Here is a 6673-nt window from a genome sequence, read left to right as displayed (position 1 = left end):
CATCCTTTGCTGCCCACTTCTTCCTGCCCTCAGTCTTTCCCAGCATCAAGGTCTTTTCCAATGAGTTGGCTTTTCACATCAGGTGGCCAAACTATTGGATCTTCAGCTTCAGCATCAGTCCTTCCAGTGAATATTCAGAGTTGATTTCCTTTACGATTGACTGCTGAATCTTGCTGTCCAAGGGACTCTCAAGAGTCTTCTCCAACACCACAGATCAAGAGCATCAATTCTTTGGCACTCAGCCTTCTTTATGATCCAACTGTCACATCCATACATGACTGCTGGAAAAACCATAGCTGTGACCAGATGGACTTTGTCAGCAAAGTAATGTCTCTGTGTTTTAATATGCTGTCCAGGTTTGTCATAGCTTTTCTTCCAAGGGGCAAATATCTTTTAATTCCGTGGCTGCAGTCACCACCCACAATCATTTTGGACCCCAGGAAAATAAAGTCTGTCACTGTTTCCATCGTTTCTCCATACAACTTTAACTGTGTCTCACAATTTTTGCTGCATAGTTTGTTCATTATCATTCACTTCAAGTATATCCTAATATTCTCTTCTTAAGACAAAGATTATATATTGTATGGGCTTCCCTGGTACCTCAACTGGTAAAGAACTTTCCAGCCAATGCAGGAGACACAAGAGGCCTGGGTTCGATCCTGGGTCAGGAAGATTCCCCTGGAGAAAATAATGGCAATCTGCTCCAGTAGTCTTGCCTGAAAATTCCATGGAGATATATATTATGGATTAATGTAGTTAGTGATATTTTCCAAATGAATGGCATTTTAAAAGATGTTTCTTTGTCAATTTCTCATGATTGCATATGGTCAGATCACACAATATAAATATTATTGATCCTTTGTATTTGAAGATTTCAATTCAGTTAAGTGTACCATACTTTAGATTTCCATTCCAGTGAAGTCAAAATGAAGAGGGTGTGATGTAGACAAAATACTTGCAATGTCTAAAATATATATCTGTGAAATGACCTCCATTAAGCCTCACAATTATTCCAGCATCTTTCAGTAGGGTACCTTTAACTAAGTTCCAGGTTTTATGCAAATTTTACCAGTTTTTCCAAAAATGTTCTTTTCCAGTTTCATATTCCCATACAGGATACTGAACTGCATGAGGATATATAGCCAAAAGCTACAGATACCTCCCTTAGTTTACTCTGGTCTATAGCAGTTTCCTAAACTTTCCTTGCTTTACATGACTTTTGACAATTTTCAGGAGTCCTTCAGGGACAGGCATTTTGCACAATGACTCTCAATATGGGTTTGATATGTTTCTCCTGGTTGCACTGGGGTTTATATATTTTTAGAACTATACCTCCAAGGCAAAATATCTTTCTTATCACTTCCCATCAAGGATTCATACTATCAATATGACTTACCACTAGTTCCTCTGCTATAAAGTTATCTCCTTCCCTCTGACATATTCTGTTCTTTAGAAACAAGTCACTAAACCCAGCCTACACTTGGGGAGGGGCATGGACTCTCATCTTGAGGAAAATATCTAAGAGAAACACAAGTTACTGAGTATACAAATTAATTGAAACTCATTTATAAGGAAGATCTGGTTCTTCTAGCCATATCTTTTCATTTTAAATTAATTTAATTAAATTAAAGTAAAGATTTAAGAGGTTTCCCAGGTGGTGCTAGTGGTAAAGAACTTGCCTCCCAATGCAGGAGATGTAAAAGACACCCAGGTTCAGGAAGATCCCCTGGAAAGGGAAATGGCGACCCCTGCCCATATTATTGCCTGGGTAATCCCATGGAGAGAGGAGCCTGGCAGGCTACACTGATGAGGTCACAAAGAGTCAGACAGGACTGAAGCTGCTGAACACACACAAAGATTTAATACCTCAGTCACACTAGCTACATTTTAACATCTCCAAAGTGGCATATTAGACAAGGACATAGAAAACATATTCATTGAGAATTCCCTAGTGATCTGGTTGTTAGGGCTTTGTGCTTCCACTGCAGGGGGCAGAGATTCCATCCCTGGTTGAAGATCTAAATCCCTTAATCCTCACAGCAAAGCCAAAAAAAAAAAAAAAAAATCCTACCAGATGAACACTCCATCTGAAAATTCAGATAAAGGATATAAACAGGTAACCTCAGAGAAGAGAAACATACGCATTTATATATGTGAAAAGCTGGTTGTCCTTATTAGGGCATACATGTAACAATTATTTAAAAGTTTTCTATTGCTGCAGAAACTTCTGGGAATAGCACTGACTTAGATCATTGTTTTGCCAACCTTTCTTCTTTTCAAATGTAATGCACATTAACACATGAAACTGCTTTATCTCCATCTCAAAAATTTTCTGTTTTCAATATCATTCAGCTTAAGTATTTTATTTTTCCCATAACAATTTCTCTCAGGACCAGTAAGTTATTCAGGTTCAGAAGCAGGAGTAGGAGGAGCCTAAACCACAATATTAAAGAAGCTTGTGAGTTACAGATGGAGAAGGTAATGGCACCCCACTCCAGTACTCTTGCCTGGAAAACCCCATGCTCAGAGGAGCCTGGTAGGCTGCAGTCCATGGGATCCCTAAGAATCTGACATGACTGAACGACTTCACTTTCACTTTTCTCTTTCATGCATTGGAGAAGGAAATGGCAACCCACTCCAGTGTTCCCAGGGATGGGGGAACCTGGTGGGCTGTGCGACCTATGGGGTTGCACAGAGTCAAACACGACTGAAGTGACTTAGAAGCAGTAGTGAATTACAGAGGTGCCACTTTTGCACTTTGGGTTCCTGGCAATCCTTAATCTATCCTCAGCCTGGGTGAAGTTATATTGCTTCATTTTCAAACTTTGGGAGTTATTTCCTCCGTATTTATCTTTCTAGGTTTTTGTTTGGCCATGCCACGGAACCTGTGGGATCTTAGTTCCATAACCAGGGTGTTGAACCCTGGCCATTGGCAGTGAAAGCATCAAGTCCTAACCACTGAACCACCAGGGAATTCTCATATCTTTTTCTTTCTTTCTTTCAAATATTTATTCATTTACTTGGCTGTGCTTGGTTTTAGTTCCAGCACAAGGACTCTTCAGTCTTCACTGTAGCATGTGGGAGGCAGGATTTTTAACTCTCACATGCAGTATTTTTAGTAGCAGTATGTGGGATCTAATGCCCTGACCAGGGAATGAATTTGGACTCCCTAATTGGGGAGCACTGAGTCTTACTACTGGACTACAGAGATGTCCTTCCCATGGTCAAACCCAGGTCTCCCACATTACAAGTGAATTCCTTACTGTCTGAGCCACTGTGGCTTTGACTATAACAACTTTGGTCAGCAGAGTGATGCCTTTGCTTTTTTTTTTTTAATGCTATCTATGTTTGTCATAGCTTTTCTTCCAAGGAGCTAGCTACTTTTAATTTTGTGGTTACATTCACCATCCACAGTGATTTTGGAGTTCAAGAAAATAAGATCTGCTGTTATTTTCACTTTTTCTCCATTTGTTTGCCATGAAGTGATGGGACCAGATGTCACAATGTTCATTTTTTGAATATTGAGTTTTAAGCCTGCCTTTTCACTCTCCTCTTTCCCTGTCATCAAGAGGATCTTCATTTTCTGTTATTAGTGTGGCAGCATCTGCATGTCTGAGGTTGTCGCTATTTCTCCCAGAAATCTTGATTCCAGATTGTGCTTCATCCAGCCCAGCATTTTTAATGATGTACTCTGCATATAAGTTAAATAAGTAGGGCAACAGTACACAATCTTGACATACTCCTTTCCCTATTCAGAACCAGTCTCTTGTTCCATGTCCAGTTCTAACTGTTGCTTCTTGACCTGCATACAGATTTCTCAAAAGGCATGTCAGATGGTCTGGTATTCCCATCTCTTTAAGAATTTTCCAGAGTTTGTTGTGGTCCACACAGTCAAAGGTCTCATCACTTCATGGCAAATAGACGAGGAAACAAAGAATCAGTGACAGACTTTATTTTCTTGAGCTCCAAAATCACTGCAGATGGTGACTGCAGCCACGAATTTAAAAGATGCTTGCTCCTTGGAATAAAAGCTGTGACAAACCTAGATGGCATATTAAAAAGCAGAGACATTACTTTGCCAACAAAGGTCAGTGGAGTCAAGGCTATGGTTCTTCCAGTAGTCATGTATGGATGTGAGAGTTGGACCATAAAGAAGCCTGAGCACCAAAGACTGGACACTTTTGAACTGTGATGTTGGACAAGACTCTTGAGAGTCCCTTGGACTGCAAGGAGATCCAACCAGTCAATCCTAAGGGAAATCAACCCTGAATATTCAGTGGAAGAACTGATGCTGAAAGTCCAATACTTTGGCCTCCTGATGGGAAGAGTCAACTCATTGGGAAAAAAAAAAAAAAAAAAACAAACCTGATACTGGGAACTATTGAAGGCAGGAGCAGAAGGTGTGACAGAGGACACGATGGTTGGATGGCATCAGCAACCCAACGGAACGAGTTTGAGCAAGCTTCGGGAAATGGTGATGGACAGGGAAGCCTGGCATACTGAAGTTCATAGGGTCACAGGGAGTCAGACACGACTGAGAAACTGAACAACAAAAGCCAGGCAGGGTCTCTATGTACAGCTGGCTGAACCTCAATAGGGCTTTTTTGAATTTCTGGAGGTGGGTAGAACTTAATTTTTAGCCAGATCCCTTGCTGCAACACGTCTGGAATATTTTGTGTTTGTAGTCAATCTTCTTTGTAGTTTTTCTGGGTGACACTTGGGAGTCAGTGTTCCTCACAATGATGGATGCTGTCTCTCTCAGTCCCAGCTGAACTGAAGTTTGGATCATGACCTCTGTTTCAGGAGGCAACCCTCACAATTGCTCTGGCTTTTTGAAAGACTGATGATTCTTTGTTTGGTGCTCTGTCTTTTCCTTCATTTTCAAACACTGTAGCCAGCACTTGGAATATGGAAAGACCCTCTTATTTCAGTGCCTCCAAGTGTGATCTATGAAGGATGTCACCAGTTTGAAAATTTTGAAGCAAAACAGACAAAGCAAATTGTTCATGTTTCCATGCCATATTCTAAAATGTACCTCTACATTGGCCAAGGCTGACAGTCTGTAATTGCAAACACGGCACACATAGGGCATTTTGCCAGGTTTGTGACTGTCCTTCATGTGCTATAAGAGAACCTGATCTGTTTTGAAGGACAATTCACAGATATAACAGATCGTGGAGGGCTCCCGGGAAGCATGGACACTTTCAATGTGACACTGCAACTGGAACAGGGTGGGAAACTGGTGGTGGCAGTGCTGGCAGGTAGTGTGGATTTCCCAGCTGTCACCCTTCTGCCTCTCCAGGTCCAGATGGTTCCTCACATGGGTCATAACTTGACATTTTTTAGAACTCTCAAGCAACTGAGGCATTTAAAGACTGTGTGAGTCTTCTGTTCTGACTGCCCATCTCTTGTATGCTGTCCATAGTAAAAGTCATCAAGTAACATGATCAGATTTCCTTTCATGGGATCAACAGTCTTGCTCTGACTTGCAAGAGTCAAAAAGTCCGTTTTCTCCAGCCCCTCCAACTACATGTTCTGTCTGGATCCATAAGACTGAAGCATGCCTGGTCATTTGCGTGAGTCTGTGAAAATGATGCCCCGCGGTGAACATGGCTCGGTGAGGTCAGGAGACCTTCCAAGGTCATAATCGTGTCCTTTGTAGGAGAAATACCTACAGGGGCCATGGTGGAGGCAGGTCCCCCTGGGATTCCATTGCTGAGTTTGGGTCTTTTGGGATTCCCACTGTTACATTTTACATCTGAAGTGGGACATTGCTTTGAATTAAGAGGACTTTCATCCTTGCCTGCTATTGAGAGACTAGCTCCAGATAGACAATGAGGCCGCAGAGAGAGCAATTCTGAATTGTGAAGCACAGCTTCCAGAGAGCTCGTTTTATAATCAGGTTTAGATGAAGGCTCGAAAATAACAGGACTGTTTTTTCCTCCCCATTCAGACTGAGAAGCTAATGATACAGCCACTGGTTCTGATGCTGGGGTCCTGAGATTTGCAGGTTGCATTGTGCAGGAGGGATCTGGACTCACGTGGCCCTTCTTTCTTCTTGAAGATGCATCCCTGGTCACTCTGTTCAAAATGTTAGAAATGACTGGCTTTGAACTTGAAATCACTCTGACAAAGAGAGTTTCAGCATCCTCATTGACATGCTGCACTCCAACAAAGATGACCTCAGCATCATCATTATCCTCATCTCTGGGTTTGGACCCTGCGGTCTTTGTCTCGGGTTGTGGTCGTGCTTGTGCTTCCTCACACAGGAAGAGATGGGCCATTTTACAATCACTTTTGGCTTCAAGTGGCCCCTTCCAGTGTTTTTTCCACCTAAAGGCAACCACAGAACAAGGTCATCCCCTCTGATCTCAGGTGTCACTTTCTGTGGTTTCAGTTAACCCTCAGTTGTTCACTGAAAATATTAAATGGAAAACTCCAGAAATACATAACTCATAAGTTTTAAATTGCATGTCATTCTGAGGAGTAGGATTGGAATCTCACACCATCCTGCTTCCTCCTGCCCAGAAATGTGAATCGAACTTAGTCCTGCACATCTCACCCATTTGTCACTCGGTTACCACAATGACTGTTGAGATGTCACAGAGCTTGTGACCAAGTCACCCTTATTTTACTCAATAATGGCCCCAAACCATAAGTGGAGTGATGTTGG

The 6673-nt window shown here is 41.9% G+C and overlaps 1 pseudogene; it reads right to left on the bottom strand.

Moving 5' to 3' along the window:
* Nucleotides 1-4636: 4636 nt before the first annotated feature.
* Nucleotides 4637-6284, bottom strand: LOC138987043 (zinc finger protein 280A-like; annotated as a pseudogene).
* Between the last annotated feature and the right edge of the window lie 389 nt (nt 6285-6673).

This window comes from Bos mutus, unplaced genomic scaffold (assembly GCF_027580195.1).
Source record: "Bos mutus isolate GX-2022 unplaced genomic scaffold, NWIPB_WYAK_1.1 CTG503, whole genome shotgun sequence".
NCBI lineage: Eukaryota > Metazoa > Chordata > Mammalia > Artiodactyla > Bovidae > Bos > Bos mutus.
The sequence above is the reverse complement of the archived record's forward strand: the minus strand, read 5'-3'. Positions and strand labels throughout refer to the sequence as shown.